The sequence below is a fragment of the Ovis aries genome, chromosome 2 (genome assembly GCF_016772045.2).
Source record: "Ovis aries strain OAR_USU_Benz2616 breed Rambouillet chromosome 2, ARS-UI_Ramb_v3.0, whole genome shotgun sequence".
Classification (NCBI taxonomy): domain Eukaryota; kingdom Metazoa; phylum Chordata; class Mammalia; order Artiodactyla; family Bovidae; genus Ovis; species Ovis aries.
In genome coordinates this window covers 87,779,360-87,803,938 of record NC_056055.1, presented here as the reverse complement: position 1 = coordinate 87,803,938, position 24,579 = coordinate 87,779,360, and the positions used below count along the sequence as shown (strand labels likewise).

At 40.1% G+C, this 24,579-nt stretch overlaps 1 protein-coding gene and 1 pseudogene across 3 annotated transcripts in view; one reads left to right on the top strand and one right to left on the bottom strand.

Moving 5' to 3' along the window:
• Window positions 1-20,171, bottom strand: part of DENND4C (DENN domain containing 4C) — a 112,011-nt gene extending 91,840 nt beyond the window's left edge. For all 3 annotated transcript variants that reach the window (XR_009599253.1, XM_004004393.6, XM_027964567.3), the window contains exon 1: window positions 19,758-20,171. The gene's annotated coding sequence lies outside the window, so the exon portion shown is untranslated. The remainder of the gene's footprint in view (window positions 1-19,757) is intronic.
• On the top strand, window positions 834-1,221 carry LOC121818817 (cytochrome c oxidase subunit 6B1-like; annotated as a pseudogene).
• Window positions 20,172-24,579: the final 4,408 nt, after the last annotated feature.

Genomic DNA, 24,579 nt, shown 5'->3' with positions numbered 1-24,579 from the left:
GGAAGAAAACAAAAGCACTGATTCAAAAAGATACGAATTTCCCTGGTGGTCTAGGCGTTAAGAATTCTCCTGCCAATGCAGCAGACATGGGTTCAATCCTTGGTCTGGGAAAACTCCACATGCCACAGGGCAACTGAGCCTGTGCGCTGCAATCAAGCCTCAAAACAGCCAAATGTATAAATTTTTAAAAAGAACGGCAATGGGTTTCACAAAGCAGCAAAACATATATGCTTAATGCATTTCAGTCTCACTCGCAGTCTAGTTAATGATAGCTTACAAAAAATTCTATTAAGTTCATTTGACTACTAAATACACAGTGGAAATAATAACAAATTAAGAGAGGTAAACACAATATCAGATCAAAAAATTAAAGTTGTCAAGGAGTGAGGGAAATAGTTTATGAAACAGAAGATGACCTAAAGGCTTAGTTAATTAAATCCCAGACTGTAAGAGCTCCACACACCTGCAATATATCTACAGGGTATCACAGTTTTACAAATGCTCTACAGAGTTTATAGTCCTGTCACCTACTTATAATGGAAAGGTTAACTTACATTCTTTTCTCACTTTTATCTATTTACTAAATACTAAAATCATATATACTAAAATTCCATATAATCCTTAAAAAAAAACCTAACTTCTATTTTGTTTCATTAGCCAACTTCCAACCTAGTACCACCCACAGTTAATTGTAACAGTTCTGCATGTTTTTTGATCTGGTAGATAAACTCCCTCTTCACCTTTTTTTAAAACTTTTCCATTTTAAAAACTTGACTGGCATCTTTGGTGAGAATCACATTGTGGCGTCAGGGGTATCTTTAGGAGCCAGCACTATGGCAGAAAACATCAAAATAAAAAACTACCATCCTGCTCCTTTTAACAGCCGCTTCTCCAACCAGAATCAGACCAGGAACTGCTGGCAGAACTGGACTTCCACAGCTATGAGAAGGCAATGCCTGCTAAAGCGGGTGATGCCCCCTTGTGTGAATGATATCGGTGTGTGTACAAGTCCCTCCACCCTATATCCTGGCTGTCAGCCTGGGACGATAGCCAGGCAAAAGGAACGTTTCCTGGGAAGATCTGAACTGGCTCCTCTTCTGTCCTCCCCCTTTCTCAGGGCAATGAAGGGGCACCTGGGGTGATACTCACCCTGGGATCCTGAATCATGGCTTAACTAAGAATAAATACTCATTGGAAAAGTGAAAAAAAAAAAAATTCCAGGTTTATTCATCCAAGCTTCTGAAGTTTGGGGAGGAACAAAGTAGAGATCTTTGTTAGAAACAGGTCTAAAACTCAGATTTAAGGAAAATAAGCATCCTTACATTAAGTTCTTCAGTCAAGTGAGTATGGTATGGCTTTCCTTTTTATTCAGCTCTTTTTTTGTTCCTGTTAAGCCTGTTAAGTAAAGTCTCATGATTTTCTCCATCCATGTCCTCCAGATTGTTTGTTAAGATTATTCATAATTATTTTACAATTTTGTGGCTAACGGGAAGGAGCTTTTATGTTTGCCAAACAATCACTGCTGGTATATTAACAAACTATGACTGAGTCTCAGTCCTTGTTCTAAATGAGGGGAATTAAAGCACTGAAAATACAAAAGGCCACATCTTTATGGTGCTTACATTACAGCTGGGAAATATTCAGTAAACAGCATAGACTTATAAATAATTTCAGAAAGCAAACATGCTATGAATAAAAAATAAAGCAAAATAGAGTAAGAAAATTATATTGAAGTGTTTATATGAAGTGCTTATATTGAACTGCTTTTTATAGTACAATCAAGGAAGATCTCTTTGAAGAAGTAAGGAAGTAAAATCTGAGCAAAGGTTGAAGTACTAGGAAAGAGTAAATCATATGATGATAGAAAACACTGCAAGGAAAAAGAAATAAAAAATAAAAGCCTGAGAGCAGGTGAATACCTTGATCTTTGAGAAAAGCAAGAAGGAGATGGCTCTAGAACTTAGGGAGTACTGAAAGAGGAGGTCAATGAAAGGGGAAATCATACAGCACCCTAGGCAAAGCCTTTAGATTTTACTCTAAGTGTGCTGGGAAGCGACTAGCAGTGTCCAGATGAGGGTGATGTGCTATTATTTATGTCCTTTTAAAAAATCACAGCAGCTGCTCTACACAGAGGGAGAATAGAGCAGAAGCAGGGAAAGTAGTTAGAAGGTAACTTCAGCAGTCCAGAAAGAGATAATAATGACTTATATTATGGAAAGGAATGATAAGAAATGGCAGGATTTGAGATACAATTTAAAGGTAAAACTGCTACTGATGAACTGGAGGTAAGAGGCAAAACAGAAACTAAGGACAAGTTTGTGGCCTAACTGAGTGGGTGAATGGTTGATGCCAGATACTGAGAGTCTGAAAAAAGAGTAAGTTTGAGTAAATAAACCCAAATTCTGTATCAGAGAAGTTAAGTTTCAGATGCCTACGAAAACATACAAAGAGAGAAGGCAGTCCAACACAGTGTGGAGTTTGATAAAAATATCAAGGCTACAGTCAGCAGCGAACTGATGATACTAACAATCACAGTATTAAGTAAGATGTCTATACTGATGTAGTAAAGGTATAAGGCCTAAGCCTAGGGCATTCCAACTTTTGAGGTAAGGGAAAAGAAGCTAGAAAACACAATTGACTGAGAAGGAACTGCCATAAATCAGAAAAGAATCAGGATGATATGGCATCCAGAAAACCAAGTGAGATTATTCCACAAACAGTGACTGATCAATCGTGTCAAATGTTGATGAGGCAGAGTAGCTTTAAGACTGAGAACACTGACCTAAGGGGGTTTAGTTGGTGAAGACGGAGAAGAGTCAGCCTCAAGCAAGCTGGAGAGAAAATGCAAAGAAAGAAAATAGAGACGATACGACCAAGTCTTTTCAACACATTTTGCTATAAATGAACAAAAAGGGGTGTGTGTATATGTGACAGAGAGACAGATTTGAGATGTTACAGCATGCTTATATGCTTGCAAATATGATTCAGAAGGAAAGAAGGATGATGCAAGGGAGACAAAAGGTAGCAGTAGAAGCTAAATCCTTAAACAGGTGAGGAGATGCAGCAGAGATGAAGAACGCAGCAGAGAGAGAGAGAACAGTAAAGGGAAAAAAGAGGTTAAGTGCTCTGTTTAGTGATGCAAGCAGAAGCGTAAATGGCTACCTAACGCTGGTGGCATTTGTGGCCGTAAGTTTAGAGAGAGACAGCACTGTTGTTTGTTTTCTCTAGTCACACTCTGCTGCTCAGGTTTAAGGGAACACAAGGTTTGCAAAGAACTGTGTTTTATCGGTGCTGAAGTTTTACCCTAATTACAGTGAAGGAAGCAAGAAACAAGAGATGGTAACTTGACCTCACAAAATAGTACAGAACATTAGTAGGCATTAACTTTTCTATTTTTTCAATGAATCAGTGTAATTGGGTAAGGAAACAAGTTACTGTTTATCAGGGGGATGAGGGACAGTGAAAAAGTGGTCTGAACAATGGCCTGGTGGTCTGGATAGAATCCAAGAAACATCAAAGTGAAGTCGCTCAGTCGTGTCCGACTCTTTGCGACCCCATGGACTGTAGTCTGCCAGGCTCCTTCGTCCATGGGATTTTCCAGGGAAGAATACTGGAGTGGGTTGCCATTTCCTTCTCCAAAGAAATATCAAAACAGGGTATTAAAGTACAAGCTAGCAAAAGAGAAACAGAAGTTAGAATTAGATGCTGAAAATATTTTAAGTTATACACCATGAAGATTAAGTCTAGGGCAATGGTTCTCTATTCTAACTATACACTGGAGTCTGCTAGAATACTTAAAAAAAAAAATCAGACCAAGGAAATAAGAATTTCTGAGGGTGCCACACTCACATCAAAAATTTTTAAGATGCCCAGTTAACCGTAATATACAGTCAGAACTGAGAACCAATAACTTTGGGTGTGATCATGGAAATGGGAGGTTGAGGCAAACTAGAAGAGAAACTTGCAATCTGCAGATTCAAGAACTTCATATGAAGTCAGTCATCTTCTTCTATTATTCTCAAAATAAATAAAAGCATGAGCTATACTCTAAAATATCTTACATGCATTACCTCATTTCATACTCCTAAAAACCCAACAAAGAAGAGTTTTCTTTTTCAAGTTGGCTTAAAGGTCAACATTCAGAAAACGAAGATCATGGCATCTGGCCCCATCACTTCATGGCAAACAGATGGGGAAACAGCAGAAAGAGTGTCAGACTTTATGTTTTGGGGCTCCAAAATCACTGCAGATGGTGACTGCAGCCAGGAAATTAAAAGACGCTTACTCCTTGGAAGAAAAGTTATGACCAACCTAGAGAGTATATTCAAAAGCAGAGACATTACTTTGACGACTAAGGTCCGCCTAGTCAAGGCTATGGTTTTTCCTGTGGTCATGTATGGATGTGAGAGTTGGACTGTGAAGAAGGCTGAGCGCCGAAGAATTGATGCCTTTGAACTGTGGTGTTGGAGAAGACTCTTGAGAGTCCCTTGGACTGCAAGGAGATCCAACCAGTCCATTCTGAAGGAGATCAACCCTGGGATTTCTTTGGAAGGAATGATGCTAAAGCTGAAGCTCCAGTACTTTGGCCACCTCATGAGAAGAGTTGAGTCATTGGAAAAGACTCTGATGCTGGGAGAGATTGGGGGCAGGAGGAGAAGGGGACGACAGAGGATGAGATGGCTGGATGGCATCACGGACTTGATGGACGTGAGTCTGAGTGAACTCCGGAAGATGGTGATGGACAGGGAGGCCTGGCGTGCTGCGATTCATGGGGTTGCAAAGAGTCAGACACGACTGAGCGACTGAACTGAACTGAAAAACCCAACAAGGGTTTTTCCTTCCTCTTTTGATGAAGAAGAAGAATGGAAGAGAATGAAATATACAAAATTAAAAGTCCTAGGTTGTATATGAAGTAGTATAATACTGTTTGAAGGTAAACTACTGAAAGCTAAAGATGCATGTAATAAATTTTAAGCCAACTACTTAAAAAAAAAACAGGATGTATAGTTAATAAATCAATGTCATGATAAATGGAACACTATACTAGACTCAATCCAAAAAGAAACAAATAACAGGACATTAAAAACATAGCAAGATAATACATGCAAACCCAACCATATCAATAATTTCACTAAATCTAAGCAGTCTACACCAAGACAAATGAAAATTTATGTCCATAATACTTGAAAGGATGCTCAACAATGTTAGTCATCAGAGAAATGCAAATCAAAACCACAATGAGATATGACCTCACACCTGTCGGAATGGCTAGCTTCAAAAAGAACACAAATAACAAGTGCTGGTAAGGATGTGAAAACAAGGAATTGCACTGTTGGTGGCAGTGTAAATTGGTGCCTCCACTGTGGAAAACAGTATGGCAGTTCCTCAAAAAGCTAAAATAGAACTACCATATAACCCAGCAATTCCACTGCCGGGCAAATACTTGGGGGGAAAAAAGGAAAACCCTAATTTGAAAAGATATATGCACCCCAATGTTTTCAGCCATATTATTTTTGATAGCCAAGATATGGAAGCAACCTAAATGTCCATCAACGGATGATACGTGTATACATACACAAAATGTAGTTAATACTACTACAAAAGTAGTTAATACTCCTTAACTATGTAAGAAGAATGAAGTTTCGCCATTTGCAACAATGGGGATGGACTTCAGGATATTAGGTTTAGTGAAACAAGTTAGATAAAGACAAACTCTGTGTGGCATGATATGCAAAATCTAAAAAATAAAACAAGCTAGTGAATGTAATAAAAGAGAAGCAGACTCACAGATGGAGAGAACTAGCTGTGACCAACAGGAAGAGGGAAGAGGGGAGGGACAAGATAGGGGTTGGGGATTAAAAGGTACAAGCTACTATGTATGAAATAAATATGCTACAAGGATATGCTACACAGTCCAGGGAACATAGCCAGTATTTTATAACTATAAATGGAGGATAACTTTTAAAAATTATGAATCACTACACCGTACACCTGAAACTTAGACATCATCTATACCTCAATTCCAAAAAATACAAATAAATCTGAAAAAAAGTCCATATAAAAACTTGGATACAAATATGCATTGCAACACTACTCAAAACAGCCAAAATGTAGAAACAACCCAAATGTCCATCAAGTCATGATGTGGAATTTCCATGCAAAGGAGTACTATTCAGCCATACAAGGAATGAAGTATTAATGATTCATGCTGTGACATGGATTAATCTAGAAGGCATTATGCTAAGTGAAAGAAGCACAGACATGGAAGTCAGGCATTGTACTATTCCACTTACAATAAATATCCAGAACAAGCAAATCTACAGAGAAAGCAAGACCAGCGGTTGTCAGGAAGAGGAGGGAGGGGGAAAGGGAATGGGGCGTGACTGCTTAAAGGGAAAAGGGCTTCCTCTCAGAGTGATAAAAACACTCTGGAACTGGACGGTGATAACAGCTGCGTATCACTGAGAATGCAGTAAATGCCACTGCATTGTATTAATAGATTTTTAAGTTGTTGATATGATGAATTTTACACTATAGGAGCTATGACACAATTTTAAAATAATTTCTGAGAAAATATTGTTACTTATTTATTTACTAATTTGGCCGCGTCAAGTCTTGGTTGTGGCACTCGGTACCTCTGCTCTTCCCTGTGGCACGCAGAATCTTTAGTTGTGTGGCCCAGGATCTTTTTTTTCAGCTGTGGCACGTTGGGATCTAGTTCCCTGGACCAGGGATTGAACCTGAGCCTTCTGTACTGGGAGCCTGGAGTCTCAGCCCCTGGATCACCAGGAAAGTCTCACCACGATTTTTTTTTAAAGGAAATACTGATATATATATATAACAACATGAACTTCAAAAATATTACCCTGTAATGAAGCCAGTCATAAAAAAATCACATACTGTATGACTTTATTTATAGAAAATGTTTAGAATAGGCAAATCTACAGAGACAAAAAATAGATTAGTGGTTGCCTAGGGCTGGCAGGGGAGAGAGGAGGGCTGGATAGTGACCATGAATGGACAAAGATTTCTTTCTAACATGGTGAAAATGCTCTAAATAAGATTATGCCAATGGCTGTAAAACTCTAAATAGTCTAGAACAACTGAATTGAACCTTTTAAATAGGTGAATTTTATGGTGTATAAGTTCTATCTCAATAAAGCCTATTTTGAAAAGCAAATTATCAAGTGGTCTAAACACTCCTAAGTAAAGGCAGAAATTATTAGACCAGATATAAAAATGTAAGACTCAACTCTAAGCTATCTACAGGAAATATGCTTTAAATACAAAGACACCAATGCATTAAAAACACCATTAAAAAAATGACTGACTGGACAAAGGAGCAAAGACAATTCAAAGGAGAAAAGACAGCTTCAACAAGTACAAGTGGAAAAGTTAGATTTCCATATGCAACAAGACTGAGACCTTATACTTTCTATAAGAATAATTCGAAATGAATCACAGACCAAATATAAAATGCAATACTATAAAACTTGTAGAAGAAAATACAGGCAAAAGTCTCTATGTGATCTCAGGTTTGGCAATGAATTTTTAGATACAACACCAAAAGCACAACCCAAGAAAAAAACAGATACGGTAGACTTTACTAAAAACCTGTGCTCAGCTAGAGACAGAGAGAATGAAAAGACAAGCCACAGAGTGAGATAAAATATTTGCAAAAGACATATCTGATAAAGAGCTACTATCCAAAATACAGCAAAAACACAGAGAACTCAACAGTAAGAAAACAGACAATCCAATTAGGAAATGGGTGAAAGATCGGCACACACACGTTATCAAAGGACACATACACACGGCAAATATGTATATGAAAAAATGCTCAACATGTTTAGTCATTAGAGAAATGCAAGCTGAAATAATGAGATACAATAATACAGACCTATTAAAATGGGCTTTCCCGGTGGCTCAGACAGTAAAGAAACTGCCTGCAGTGAAAGAGACCTGGGTTCAATCCCTGGGTTGGGAAGATTCCTAGGAGAAGGGAAAGGCTACCCATTAAAGTATTCTTGCCTGAATAATTCCATGGACAAAGGAGCCTGGCAGGCTACAGTCCATGGAGTCGCAAATGACTGAGCGACTTTCACTTTCACTTTCATTTCATTTAAACGGCTAACACTTTTTTTTAAATTGACAATACTGAATGCTGAAAAGGATGTCGAACAGAAACTCCCAATCATTGCTCATGGGAAAGTAAAATGGAACAGCCACTCTGAAAGACAGTTAAATAGTTTCTTACAAAGCTAGACATAAGCTAATCTTTGTAAGCTCCTTGTAAGGAGTGTGATTGTACCAGCAATCACACTCCTAGGTACTTAAGCAACTGATTTAAAAACATACATCCATATAAAACCTACATACAATGTTGACAGCAGCTTTAGTCATAATCACCAAAAACTAGAAGCCAAGAAAAAGTCCTTCAATAGGTGAATAGATTAAAAACAAATCAAACAAAAACCTAATACATTCAGTGATAAATGAGCTATCAGGCCATAAAAAGACTTGGAGGAACCTTAAATGCGTATTGCAAAGGGAAAGAAGCCAGTCTGAAAAGGCTGTTTTTTATATGATCCTTTTTACATGACACTCTGGAAAAGTCAAAACTACAGAAACAGTAAAGAGATCAGTGGTTTCCAGGGCTGTGGGGTTTTGACAAAGAGGGCTGAAGAGCTGAAGTGTGGGATTCTTACAGATGTAAAACTACTCAATCTGATACGGTAACGGTAGATACTGACATTAAGCATTTGTCAAAATTCACAAAACTTTAGAGCACAGAGAGTGAATTTTAATGTATGCAAAATTATTAAATCCAGTGAGGACCTCATGGGATACTCTGAAGGAATATGGAGTAGGTCATGAGAACATTACAAATGTATGTAACAATTTCACTGAAGGGGTTAGGGCTGGGGGGTGTGGAGGGCAAGATGCTAGCCAAAGTAACTTTAGAAATGAGTACAGTCTTTAAAACTAAAAGCAACAGGAACTGCAAACAGGCACTCTAGCTGATAAAACGGTTTCACACAGGGCTATGAGTTAACAGTTCTGATACTGGTATACATGTATACTGGTACTGAACAATTACATAACTGGATGATAGATGGTGGGAGCCACATTTTTTCACTAAGGAGAAATTTACTGAGAGTGGATTAAAGTTGGAGCTCACTATGAACTCATCTAGTTTAATATAAATACAGATTGTGACATATAGGTAGAGTTACAGACATAGGTATATAATAGGTTAATATACACAAGTATATTTCCTTACTCAATCAACTAAGAAGACCTAGAAGTAAGGACACCCCACTGTAATCAGCACACCTAGCACCTAGATCTTGATTTCTAATGCTATTTTCCAATAGAAGGAGCCAAGGCTTCTTGAAGAAATGATTGATTATATGATCAGAACAGGAAACACAGGTATCCCTTGCTTTTCAAAAGTTTGCTTTATGCCACTTCACTTTTACAAAAGACCTATATAAGCACCTGGTTTTTGCTAATCCAAAAGAAATCTGAATAAAAAAAACACACACACACTTTTATGGAAAGAGGTGAAAAGCAAAAATAGGATGGCATTTGTTTTGCAGCAAGCAGTTTTAAAGGCAGCAGGCACCCCAAGCAGAGGAGGGAGAAAAGCCTAACCAAACTCCCTCCCCAGTAACTACACTCAGCATATCAGCATCAAGCTGACACAGCTTTGAACTGTGTCTAAAAGCATCTGTGCTTCATCTAAATTTATTGTGCACAACCGTTAGCAAGATGTGTCCTAAGGTAACTGTTTCTTTGTTTTACACCGTACTGGTTTATGAAAGGTTTCATAGGAACACTCTACTTTCATAAAGCAGAGGAAACCTCTACACAGAATGAGCCTGCACAGACACAGAAAATAAACTTACGGTTACCAAAGGTGGCAGAGCGGGTGGAGGGATACATTAGAGTTTCGGAGTAGCATATATACACTGAATTCAAGTGAAATGAAGTGTTAGTCACTCAGTTGTGTCCAGTTCTTTGCAACCCCATGATCTGTAGCTCACCAGGGCTCCCTGTCTATGGAATTTTTCAGGCAAGAATACTGGAGTGGGTAGCCATTCCCTTCTCCAGGGGCTATTCCTGACCCAGGGATCAAACACACTGCAGCAGATTCTTTACCATCTGAGCTACGAGGGAAGCCCCGATATATACACATTACTAAATATAAAATAAAGGACTTTATATACAACAATATATAAAATAGATAACCAACACGGATCTACTGTATAGCACAGGGAACTATAATCAATATTTTGTAAAAACCTATATAAAAGAATCTGAAAAAGACTATATATATGTATGAATGTATACAGTGTATACACACACACTGCTGAATCATTTTGCTCTACACCGAGAACTAATACAACACTACAAATCAATTATATTTCAGTTGAAAATTTTTGAGAAAAAACTAAAAAACAAGCAAACCTGGAGCAAAGTTCCAGTAAACCTGGAACAAAGTTCCAAAATGAACCTGGAGCATTTTTTTAGCGCCAGAATTAACAAACATATAAACAGACAAGAGCAACAGCAAACCGACACTTAAGGGTGTGTGTCATAGGAGTCAACTAAAGTCAACGAAGAGAGCTCCCAATTGCCAAGGTCAGAACAATTTGAGCAAATAAGGTAAGACTGCATGATAACCCAAAGTATAAAATAAGTATCTATAAGTCCATCCTGATGCAAATTGGTATGAATAAATAAATGAAGGAAAAGAGACTACTCTCTCAATGCAAAAAATTCTAAATAACTCGAGCAAATACTGTCCTCAAAGAGTGAGTAATCCTCTACTCCTTATGTGTGGGAGGAGCTAAGCGACTTCTTCAAAGAGTACAGAATGGAAGTGGGGAAGAGACTAACTTTACAGTGGAGAACATGACAAACACTACATCAGCCAAGTAGTCATGACCGACATCAAAATCACACGTCAAGGTGCTTCCCGGACGGTCCAGTGGCTGAGAGAGAGACCCCACGCTCCCAGTGCAGGGGGCCCAGGTTCAGTGGCTGGTCAGGAAACTAGATTCCTCATGCAGCAACCAAGAGTTCACGTGCCACAGCTAAAAGATCATGCACACTGCAGTGAAGACCAAAGTCCATGTGCTACAATTAAGATGAGCACAGCCAAATCAATAAATAAATAAAAATATTTTTAAAAAGTTAACTCTAAAAAATGAAAGAAGTCATGTTGATAATATGTACTCTTGAGATGCTGTAATAGGGCTTTATCTCTGCAACCTTCCTCACAAAAACATATAACCTCAATCTAACCTTGAAAAAAATAAATCAGAACAATTCCAATAGAGGGACATCCTACAAAATGTTTGACCAGTACTTGGCAAATTTGTCATAGCCATCAACAACAGGGAAAATCTAAGAAACTGCTACGCTCAAAAGTAGTCTGGAGACACAGCTAAATCTAACAAAGCTGTATTTGGGCGGGATTCTCGAACAGAAAAAAGGACATTAGTTAAAAACGGGAAATCTGAATAAACTAGAGACTTTAGTTAATAATAATGTGTCAATACTGGTTCATTTAATTGTAACAAATACTAGTGTAAGATGTTAGGAAACTGGGTCTGGGATATAGAGAACTCTCTGTAAATGTAAAACTGTTCTTAAAAATAAAGTATTTTTTCAAGGATGCAAAAATACATATCATGTACATTTTAATCACAAGAGAGCCAGAGTGGCCATACTAATAACAGGCAGACTTGGGAGCAGAGATAAAAAGAAACATTTCATAATAACACTACAAGTTAAATCATCAAGACATAACAATCCTAAACATGTACATGTCTCCCAAGAGAGCATTAAAGTACATCGAGCAAAAACTAACAGAAATTAAAGAAGAAATAAACAGATTCATAATTAAAGAGGATTCAACATTCCTCATTCAGTAATTCATACAACACGTACACAAAAAATCAGAAGGATACTTAAATATGAAGAACACTATCAACTTAACTTCACACAATTAGTATTTATAGAATACTCCAACAACAGCAAAATCCAAAATCGCTTCAAGTACATACAGAACATTCACTAAGATAAACCATATGCTGGTCCATAAAACAGCCTGGATAAATCTGAAAATATTATAAAACATAACAGAGTCACTGTCATTGCTCAGTCGTGTCCAACTCTTTGTGACTTAATGGACTGTAGCTCCTCTGTCCATGAAACTTTCAGGGGAGAATACTGAGGTGGGTTGCCATTTCCTCCTCCAGGGGTCTTCCTGACCCAGGAATTGAACCCATATCTCCTGCATTGCGGGCAGGTTCTTTGCCGCTGAGCCACCAGGGCAGCCCATATAAAACACACAGAACATGGAATTAAATTTCAAAACTAAACAAAAGTCTTCTACGTCATCAATAAATCGATGAATCAAAAAAGAAACTGTAAGAGAAAACAGAAAGTATTTTGAACTGAATGAAAATGTATGTGTATTCAGTCCCTTAGCTGTGTTTGACTCTTTGTAGCTGTATAGACTGTAGCCTGCCAGGCTATCTGCCTATGCTATTTTCCAGGCAAGAATACTGGAATGGGGTACCATTTCCTACTCCAGGAGCTCTTCCCAACCCAGGGATTGAACCCACATCCCTTGTGTCTCCTGAACTGGCAGGCAGATTCTTTACCACTAGCGCCACCAGGGAAGCCCAAATGAAAATAACAGAAATCAATTTGTGAGATGCAGCTAAAGCAGTGTTTAAACGGAAATTCTTGGACTTCTCTGGTGGTCCAATGGTTAAAAATCCACCTGCCAATGTAGGGGACATGGGTTCCATCTCTGATTTGGGAAGATTCCACAAGTCACAGAGGAACTAAGCCCCGTGTGCCACAACCCCTGAGCCTGCACTCTGAGCCTGTGAGCTGCCACTACAGAATCTCCCAAACCCTAGAGCTCAAGCTCCACAAGAGAAGCCACTGCAATGAGAAGCCTGTGCACCGAACTACAGGACAGCCCCCACTTGTCAAAGCTAGAGAAAACCCATGCACAGCAACAAAGACCCAGCAGAGCAAAAAATAAGTAAATAAATGAATAAAAATTTTAATTAAAAATAAAAAGAAAAATTTTTTAAATTTTACCTATTTTACTAGTTATATTAGAAAAGAGGAAAAGTTTTCAATCAGTAATCTAAGTGTCCACCTTAGGCTGCTAGAAAAAGAAAAGCAAATCAAATCAAGAGTATGTAGAGGAAAAAATAAAAAGAGGAGAAATCCATAAAATTGAAAATGGACAAGCAATAGATATCAATGCCTCTAAATTAGGAAAAAATCAGGAAGCAAAAATTACCAATGAGAAATGATCATTACAATGAAAGCACATCATTAGACATTTAAAAAATAACAAGAGAAAGATATAAACACTTTCATGCCAATAAATTCAACAACATAGATGAAAAGGACAATTTTTTAAAGACAGAAATTACAAAATTGACATAAGAACAGAAAATCCAAACAGTCCAATATCTATGACTTGCCAACAACCACCAAAGTAGTAAAAGGCAAGGAAGGATTCTTTCTTGAGTCTTGAGAGGGAGCATGTTCCTGCTAACACCTTGATTTTAGACTTAAGATTTTCCAAAACTGTGAAAGAATAAACCTGCTAATTAAATCACATGGTTTGTGGTTATTTGTTATGGCTACTCTAGGGAAACTACTACACATGTTAACATTCTGGACACAGTGGAATAAAAAATGTTATTAAATTTAATGACAGTTTTTGTTACTTCTTAGTGTGGAACTACTAGAAAACTTAAAATTATACTCATGGCTTACATTATTTCTAGTGAACACCACTAATTTAGCTAGTACAATAAGGCAAGAGAAAGCTAAAGGAATACTGATTGGAAATGAAGAAGCAAAACTGGTTTTCTCTGCAGACATTATGATTCTGTACTAAGAAAATCCTAAGGGGGCTTCCCTGGTGGCTCAGTGGTAAAGAATCTGCCTGCCAATGCAGGAGACACAGGTTCGATCCCTGATCCAGGAAGATCTCACATGCCATGGAGCAACTAAGCCTGTGCACCATAACTATTGAGCCTGTGCTCTCGAGCCTGGGAACTGAAACTACTGAAACCCACATGCCCTAGGGCCCCTGCTCCACAACAAGAGAAGCCACGCACTGCAACAAAGAGTAGCCCCCACTCTCTGCAATGGGAGGAAAGCCCGTGCAACAATGAAGACCCAGTACAGCCAAAAATGAAAGAAGTAACATTATTTTAAGAAAAGAAAAGCCTAAGGAATACACACAAAAGCTACTGGAACTAAAAAGTTAATTTACGGACTTCCCTGGTAGTGCAATGGATGAGAATCTGCCCGCCAACGCAGGGGACATGGGTTCAATCCCTCGTCCAGGAAGATTCCACCTGCCTCCGAGCAACTAAGCCCATGCGTGACAACCACCGAAGCCTGTGCACTCTAGGGTCATCAAGCCACAACTACTGAGCCTGTGTGCTGCCAACTACTGAAGCCCATGTGCCTAGAGCCTGTGCTCCACAACAAGAGAAGCCACCACAGTGAGAAGCCCACACAACACAATGAGCAGCAAGCCCCCACTCACAGCAATTAGAGAAAAGCCCCCGCAAAGCAACAAAGACCCAGCATAGCCAAAAATGAATCAAAAAAAAAAATTTTAAGCTAATTTAGTAAGACAGACTACAAAGTTAACTTTGTATTGCATTTTTATATACTATCAAACTACTGGAAAAGAAATTTTAAAATACAGTATCATCGACAATAGTATCAAAAAACAAGAAATACCTGGGGATAAACTGAACAAAATATGAGCATGACCTATAAAATGAAAATCATAAAACACAAAAAAACTAAAGATATTTAAATAAAGAAAAGTTATGCCATATTAAAGTACCAGTAGACAGTGACAAGTTTATTCTACAACTTATAAGAAAATGCTAAGGATATAAGTAACCAAAACAATTTTGATAAGAAAAAAAAAGGTAAAAAAATGAATACTAACTGATTGCAAGATTTGCTATAAAGAAACAGCAATGAAGACAATACAGTATTGGCATAATGATAGACATTTAGACCAAAGGAACAGAAAAGACCAGAAACAGACCCACAGTTTTTTAAAAAATAAAATAAAAAAGAAAGGAATCAGACTGCACATAACCTCCAAACTAGTAAGAGGGACTAACAGCAAGGGAGGGAGGGGGGAAGGAAGAAAAATTGAACTCTACAGAATAAAATAACAAGGTGCTAAGATAATAACTGATCTCTCTTGATCTAACTAGACAGTGTAATCAGAAAAGACCTTTCAGGAGAATGCCCTGGCAGTCCAGTGGTTAAGACTGAGCGCTTTCACTGCCATGAGCCCAGATTCAATGCCTGATCAGGGAACTGCTGCTGCTAAGTCGCTTCAGTCGTGTCAGACTCTATGTCTGTGCGACCCCACAGACGGCAGCCCACCAAGCTCCCCCGTCCCTGGGATTCTCCAGGCAAGAACACTGAAGTGGGTTGCCATTTCCTTCTCCAATGCATGAAAGTGAAAAGTGAAAGTGAAGTCACTGAGTCATGTCCAACCCTCAGTGACCCCATGGACTGCAGCCTACCAGGCTCCTCCGTCCATGGGATTTTCCAGGCAAGTGTACTGGAGTGGGGTGCCACTGCCTTCTCCGGATCAGGGAACTAATATCCCACAAGCCATGCTGCGTGCCCAAATAAAAAGAAAGGAAAAGAAATGGAAAAGACCTCTCAGAAAAGTAACAGGTAAATGGAACAGTACATACAAAGGCTCTGAGGGAAGGAATCTAAAAGTAGGCTGGTGCGACAGGTGTCCAGAAGGCAAGTACAGAGGTAGGGCTTTTCAAGCAGAGGAAAATGTCTGCACAGTTTTCAGTTCTACCCACTTTCTTTCATCCCTACCACTGGTGTTCTCAATTCTCGTGCAGATGCCTACAAGACGCCTACAAGAGCTTCTAGCTGATGAATGTGCAGCCTCACTCAAGCTGCTTTCCCAAATGCATCCTTCACTATTGAGCCAGATACTGAACACCTTAATATCATTAAATGACTCCCTGTTCCCTACAGTGTCTATGGTCTTAATCTCCTATCTGACTTTTAAGATTCTTCATGTCATAGTCCCTATTTACCCCTCTAGATTACTCCCCACTTCCCTTCAAAATTACCTGTGCCCCAAAACTAAATTACTTGCATTTTAATAAAGCCCATCACATTCTTTCATTACTTTGTGCCTTTCACATCTTTCAGTTTTAAGTCAAATGTCTTCTATGTAAACTATATTTAATCCACACCAAAAGCACCTAGGTATTTCTTTCTGCTACAACAGCACCGTTTGCTCTATTCTAGGTTTGTCATGATGTGGATGCTTGTCTACAAGACTAGGATGTTTATCCTGCTAGACTTTAACAGGCAGACTGTATGTTATTCATCTTTTTATCCCTAGCAGATAGCACAGTACCTATTTAATAGAGACTTGTTTCTACAATTAAACAGAGACTCCTAACATTTATGCTTTCAGAATCTAGGCATCCCTAAATTAAGAGACAAAGGAACCACACATACACAATGATAAATGAGAGTCAAAGAATCCTTTAAAATATTTCAAAGATTAAAAAAAAAAAAACATAAAATAACTATTCTGTAAGTCAAATGATTATAAACATGTATTTGCAAATGTTAAATTTGGCTGAAATGGGGTCCAGTTAGAAATATTTATGCCCCACAATATTACTATGAGAGTTAAGAATTTTATTATATTGAAAAACTTGCAGCAAATCAGTAACAGAGACTTGTGAAGTTATATTTTGATCTCTACCCAATGAAGTCAAGTCACAGATGCACATCTACAGTTTTCATCTTGCTTTCATTCCTCAATCAAATACTGTATTGTAAGAGCCCTCACGATCCACTGCAAAGGTAGTACAGAGAATGATTACATTTTCAAAAGTTTAATGTAGGTTGGACCATCATACTAGCAAAAAGATTTCATTATAGCATTATTTTAAGACTCAAAACGTGGAATTACTAAAATATTAAAAAGACAGACTACTGCTTTTAACCAGTAAACTGTTATCACAGTAAACTGATAGTAAACTTTGGACTACTACTACACAAAACCATAAAATATAGCAGTATGTATCACCATGTTAGTTTTCAAATACCACACAAAGAGAATTCTATTACATTTACTTACTCATATGTATTACATACTGACATAAATTTAGAAAAAACTTTAAGTTTAAAAACTAAACACTACCTAATTTCCCCCAACACTAAATAAATAAATCTATTAATTAAAATTTAAGTTTTAAATTTCAAATACAAAGTTACTGGATTTTGGAATTTCCTACAATCTGATGCTACAGACTTACCATTTTATACCAGCTATACTATACAAACTCATTCCCCAAGTTTTAATTCTTTCAAATGATTCTCCAGTTCCAACAAGGTGTCCTATTACTGCAAGTATGTCAAACTGACAATTTTAAAACTTGTGGTACCAGCATACACAAGTCAAAATTTTAATTCATGTACTATAAAAGCTTATTTACCCTTAATATCTAAGTTTCAGAAAATAATTATATTGGAAATACAAATTAAAACAAATTCCATCTGCAAATCAAAAAGACGAAATGAGACAACCTGCCCCTAACTCAGCAGCTTTCTTTTTTTACTTTACAACCTGTATTTAAGTTGCAAGAATAAGACTGAAACCTAACTTTCAAACTGAGCAGCAAACTCAATGCAAAATCAGTATCTGTCTTAGCAGGAAACTCCAGTGAAAACATGAAATGTTTTGGTCTCAATTGACAGAGGAAAGATGCCTCCTTGGGTTATTATTTACCATGCAAAATCTCTTGTCTATAGCTACAAACTAGCTTTTATTGCAGATACTTAACATGTTTCCTTACAGAGCTGCCTCAACCAAATAACCTTCCAAATCTGGCACTATGAATTGTTACAGCTTACACACACCACTGCAGTCCCTTGTAATTTAAAACATGTTGTGTTTTAAAATCAGTCTCCACACACCAACTCTACTGCCAATTTCCCCAGCTGAAAGCTCAAGTTTAAACTACAAAATACTATATTTACTCTCAGCAACATAATGCACTCATTTACAAATTACACACTAGTAAATGACTCCCACCTTACAACATCAAAATTTCTAACATCATAGCTTTTCCATCATGCAAGTCTAAACAGTAAAGTAAGTGAGGTACTACGGACAAAGTGAACTGCCACATTGTCGGTAAATAATATAATCCTAATCAACTATTCGGCAAAATGGCCACAGGAGATACCAGTGAGGGGAAAGTGTGGATCGAGTTTGACATTACTAGAAAAACGAGTCAAAGCAAGTTTAAATGAGAAGCAGATTAACCTCATGAATACAAATCTAAGTTCAGTTCTGAATTCCAGTCTCACACTAAGAAGCAGTTTATCAAATTTTCAACAGTAATACAGGGCGAAAAATAAAAGCGAAGGTTTTTTTTTTTTTTGTCATGGTAATACTGATAAAAGAATAGGTATCCTTCAGTGCTGAGATGAAGTCTTCCTTCAGTTTTGCTCGTGTCACGTGTACACATAAAAATCATACAATTCTCTCAATTTTGGAAAGCTTAATACAACATGATCACCTCAAATGTAACATTTATTGAAAACTTAGCGCCTTAGCACTAACATTCTCTCCTTACCACACCTTTCATCTTCTAAACCAAGAGACCGGAAGGGAAAACCTACCCCTACCTTAAATTAGGGTCTAGCGAGAACTTCTTAACGCGAGTTCCCACACAATTAAGCGGGTTCAGTAAATCAATTACCCAACTACAAGGCTTGACAATTTCTCAGAAGCAAAACACACAGACAGCTGAGGGCTTATTACTGGAGATGACTCTTCCTCGCGTTTGCACAAGTAACTTCGGTAACTGACCTAAATTTTCCAGTGTTAAACAAACAGGTAATGGGGGGGGGGACTGTTTAAAAATTGGGTCATTTATTTATCCTGACGAGGCACCATCTTTCAGAGGGAAATGTCTATGAAGCAGAAAACCGGGAGAATGCGAGGGCAGACAGATGATAGCATCTTCAATGTAGAAAAGTCACAGCTCTTTACAAGAGTCAGCATTAGGGGCTCATTAGTTGGTTTTATTTGTGTTTAGTCACTTTCCTAAAAGTCACCGCCAACAAAGAAGCCCTGAGGATCCGCCACGGTAAGGCGGAGGAGATGTCCTCAATTCACCGGGGACACCTGCCCAGGTCCCGAGCTGGCGCCAAACCCCTCTCCAGACCCCCGATCTCGGCTCTTCACCCACTCCGCCCCAAAGCCCTCGAGAACCCTCGTCCTCGCCCCTTCCCCCCATCCCCACCCACGCGGGGTCCCCTTGGCGGTCCCCAGGGCCCAGACACCCTCGCGCTTCCTTCCACAGCAGTGGCTCTCCGAAGCCCGGGCGGCTGCGCGGGGAGGCCCTTCCCGGCGGGGCCTCTCCCGGCTTCATACCCCGCAGGCTCCTGGGGACTCCCCGCCCCCGCAAACCGCAGAGAAACTAGGCCAGGAATGCCAGCCCCCTCCACTCTCCGCCTCCCGGGCGACCCCCCGCAGGCCGGCCGTCGGAACTCAGCCCTCCCAGTCGCTACCTGCCCAGCGCCCGCCCGGCCCGGAAGCTCGGGCCGGCCGAGGCGCGGCGCAGGGTTCCTCCGCCAAAGGTCCTCTGCCGCACACTCACCTGCTGCCCGATCTTCCTTCAGCGCCACCCGGGCACAGCCCCTTCCTGGGGCATGAAAGCGCCGGCTTCGGGCCTGGTCTCTCTCGGCAGAGCAGGGCGGGGGACTGGCTCCCGCGGCCACCGCCGCCTGGTCTGCGCCTGCGCCGGCTCCCGGGCTGGGTCTCCAGGGGCGCCTCCTGCAGCGAGGGGTAACGGCCGGGAGCGCGAGCTCGCGCCGGCGCCTCGGCTCACCGGGGGCCGGCCGTGCTAGCGGCGGGTTGCCTAGGAGCTGCGCTCTGCACCGCCGTCCCGACAGCTGACGGCCATGTTTCTGTTCTCTTTTTCTTTTTTCCTCCGCCTCCTTCCGCCCCTTTCCATAGAACAGCACTTTCCTTCCCCGAACTCCCGCTCCCTTTCCTACTGCGGGGGCGGTAGAAAAGGGCGTGGGGGAGGGGTGGAGAAAAGAGGGCGCGGGGGGCGGGGCAGCGCCTGAGCCCCGCCCCCGGAGAGGGCCGAGGCCGCAAGGCCACCGCTCCCTCCTCGCCTCGCTATCCGCGACCCCCGCGGGGTGCCCGGTCCCGGTGCCGCCACCCTGAGAGAGCACCTCCTCCGCGTCCGTCCTGCGGATCCCGAGCAGAAACTAGTCAGGGAGAAGAGGCTCAAGACACCGCTTTGCAACCCTTCCTGCGGGGCTCAGACTTGCAGTTTGGTGTGGCTTTATTTCCTTGGCCTCGGGCAGGTGGCGGCTGCTCCTTTCGGGCTTTTCATAGGCGGAGAAAGTGACGCCAAGTCGCTCAAAGTCACTGAGAACACTGTCGAAAGGGATACGGGTCCCTGGACAAGAAGCTTCCTTCTCGGGGTGGGAGTTGGAATTCCCACGTATGACTGGGGGCCTCCCCGACAGGAGAGAGCCCCACCTACTGTGGCTTCCGGAAGCCCTTCCCGGCTGCAGCGCCCCTGGAGAGTCTTAGATCGCGCTTGGTGTCGCTGCTTTGACTGAGATTTGGGGATGAGAACTCGGAACTTGGAAATCTCTCATTAAAAGAATCAGCCCGCTCCTGCCTCCTTAAAGTGTAGCCTCCTTATATAATATACGGCTGCATGCATGATCAGTTCCCTTAATACAAATTAGATGTTTTAGACTACGTCCTGAAATAATTATATATATGCAGTTATATATACATGAAAAAATAGCAGCTAGTTATTCAGGAAGAAGCAAATGGTTTAAAACAAATTAGAACATTTTCACCTTCTGGACCAAAAAAAAAAAAAAAAATGGCGAGTGACTTCGTAGATTCCGTGGCAGGTCAGAATTAATTGACAAGATTTGTGCATCTCTAATAAGTATTCACACACACAGTGATCATTTTCCTGAAAATTACTTTCTCCTTATTAAATCTGTTTTTTACTTTTTTTTAATGAAAAGTATGAGATTAAACTTTGGTCATGAGGGCCCTGTTGAAAATTTATTTCCAACTTTTATTGCCTATATGGGGTGCAGAAACTATCTCCGTGACCATGTTAGCAGTAAAGAGTTGATTCAGTAGAAATGCACAGCAATAAAAATGTCTTATTTAATACTAGGTTGGAGTCATTTTCAGCCTAGTGGTAACCAGTCATTGACAGTGACTATCTGGTCAAAAGTTTACAAAGAAACTAATACTTCAGAATTAATTTGTGAACTTCTTGTCCTTCCATAATAGGGACTTACCTGGTGGATCTGTGGTTAGGAAATCCATGCTTTCACTGCCAAGGGCCTGGCTTCAGTCCCTGCTGGGGGAGCTAAGATCCCTTAAGCTACACCTGCAGGGTAAAAGAAAAAAAAAAAGTAACTCCTCCTTTACTGAGTGTTATCTGGGTTCAGCATGTGATCCTTAGCATTCTGCAATGTCAAGTTAAATGACAGTGTTTACAGTTGCAGTAAGATAAGGCATCTTGGAAAAGTGGAGAGACTGACTTGTGTGATATGTTGTTTATAAACTATCTTTGCTTCAGGAGAATCATTAAAATATGTCTTATGTCTAGAATTTGCTTCAGAGTAATAGTGGGAGCAGGAAGGTGAGTAGGGGTTGAGGTAAAATAAAATTGGACATTATGTTGAAGTGCAATGATTGGTACTTGAGGTTTCCTTATGTTCTCTGCATTTTATGTCTTTTTGAAATTTTATATAAAAAGAAAGTTGTTTTAATTGTTTCATGGAATTTCAGAGCTGAAAAGAGCTGAAGGAAATCTCTATAGAGATTGTCTAATTACCTCATTTAATAGATGGGGAAATTCTTAACTTACTTATTAATAGAAGTCTCCCAGACTCAGTTTTGGTGATTTCATAGTTGAGTAGGAACTGCAGTTGACAAACAACTGCAGTTTGAACTGTGGGTTTGAACTGTGCAAATTTATTGATATGGGGATTTTTTCCAGTAAGTGCTTGCTACAGTACTATAAGATCTGCAGTTGGTTGAATCCTCGGTTATGGAGTTGCAGATATGAAGGGCTGACTGTAAAGTTATATGCAGATTTTGGACTGCACAAGGGGATTGGCACCACTAACCCACATGTTGTTCAGGGGTCAACAGTACTAAATTCATGGCTCTTTATTTTCCCAAACAGAATAACTTGCTCCAGATTTCATATAATCCATACCTTGTAGATTAACAAATTATTTCGTTCCAGCCCCTCATAATGAATTCTCAAAAACATAGTGTTTGAAGACCTGGTGACTGTAGGCACTCTTAGTTTATTGTTTTAGAAAGAGTTTTTAGTAAGAATGACATCAGCAAACACTAGATCTGCTTTATTCATATGATATCTAAATGACTCAGTGTATTCCACTCTCCACAGGGAGCTCCAGCACACTCTTCTCTTTGTTCTCCACTCCAGTATCTTATCTGGCTGGAGACTCTGTCTCAACTTTATCAGTAAAGGCTCATCTAGAGTCTTTTGGAGTTACTCAGCACATTCTTTATCCAACTCTCCCCAAACATGACTGATAATTCCTAACATCATAGCAAATTGTCCTGCTGCTGCTGCTGCTGCTGCTAAGTTGCTTCAATCCTGTCTGACCCTGTGAGACCCCATAGACGGCAGCCCACCAGGCTCCCTCATCCCTGGGATTCTCCAGGCAAGAACACTGGAGTGGGTTGCCATTTCCTTCTCCAATGCATGAAAGTGAAAAGTGAAAGTGAAGTCGCTCAGTCGTGTCTGACTCTTAGCAACCCCATGGACTGCAGCCTACCAGGCTCCTCCGTCCATGGGATTTTCCAGGCAAGAGTACTGGAGTGGGGAGCCATTGTCCTGACCACTGCTCAAAAAAATAGATGTATTCTTTATTTCAAAGATTAATTTTAAAAAGCATTTTATTATAGAAAACAAAACGATAAAATACAAAAAAAAAAATAGGAGTGTAATGAAGCCTCTGTACCCATCGGTTCAGTTCAGTTCAGTCGTTCAGCTGTGTCCAACTCTTTGCGACCCCATGAACCTCAGCACGCCAGGCTTCCCTGTCCATCACCAACTCCTGGAGTCTACCCAAACCCATGTTCATTGAGTTGGTAATGCCATTCAACCATCTCATCCTCTGTCATCCCCTTCTCCTCCTGCCTTCAATCTTTCCCAGCATCAGGGTCTTTTCAAATGAGTCAGCTCTTTGCATCAGGTGGCCAAAGTATTGTAGTTTCAGCTTCAGCATCAGTCCTTCCAATGAACACCCAGGACTCATCTCCTTTAGGATGGACTGGTTGTATCTCCTTGCAGTCCAAGGGACTCTCAAGAGTCTTCTCCAACACCACAGTTTAAAAGCATCAATTCTTTGGCACTCAGCTTTCATTATAGTCCAGCTCTCACATCCATACATGACCGCTGGAAAAAACCGTAGTCTTGACTAGACAGACCTTTGTTCACAAAGTAATGTCTCTGCTTTTTAATATGCTGTCTAGGTTGGTCATAACTTTCCTTCCAAGGAGTAAGCATCTTTTAATTTCATGGCTGCAATCACCATCTGCAGTATTTTGGAGCCCAAAAAAATAAAGTCAGCCACTGTTTCCCCATCTATTTCCCATGAAGTGATGGGACCAGATGCCATGATCTTAGTTTTCTGAATGTTGAGCTTTAAACCAACTTTTTCACTCTCCTCTTTCACTTTCATCAAGAGGCTTTTAGTTCCTCTTCACTTTCTGTCATAAGGGTGGTGTCATTTGCCTATCTGAGGTTATTGATATTTCTCCTGGCATTCTTGATTCCAGCTTGTGCTTCCTCCAGCCCAGCATTTCTCATGATGTACTCTGTATATAAAAGTTAAATAAACAGGGTAACAATATATAGCCTTGACGTACTCCTTTTCCTATTTGGAACCAGTCTGTTGTTCCATGTCCAGTTCTAACGGTTGCTTCCTGACCTGCATACAGATTTCTCCAGAGGCAGGTCAGGTGGTCTGTATTCCCATCTCTTTCAGAATTTTCCACAGTTTATTGTGATCCACACAGTCAAAGGCTTTGGCATAGTCATTAGAGCAGAAATAGATGCTTTTCTGGAACTCTCTTGCTTTTTCAATGATCCAGCAGATGTTGGCAATTTGATTTCTGGTTCCTCTGCCTTTTCTAAAACCAGCTTGAACATCTGGAAGTTCATGGTTCATGTATTGCTGAAGCCTGGCTCAACTCATAATTAATTTTGTATCATGTACGCCCTTCTGACTCCTTTCTTCTGAGCATCTTGAAGCAAATACTCAACATTGTGTTTCACCTGTAAGTATTTCAGGATAACTGTAAGGACTTTTTAAAAACCATACCCACAACGCCATTTTTGTGGGTAAGATAAAGATAAGGACTTTTTAAAAACCATACCCACA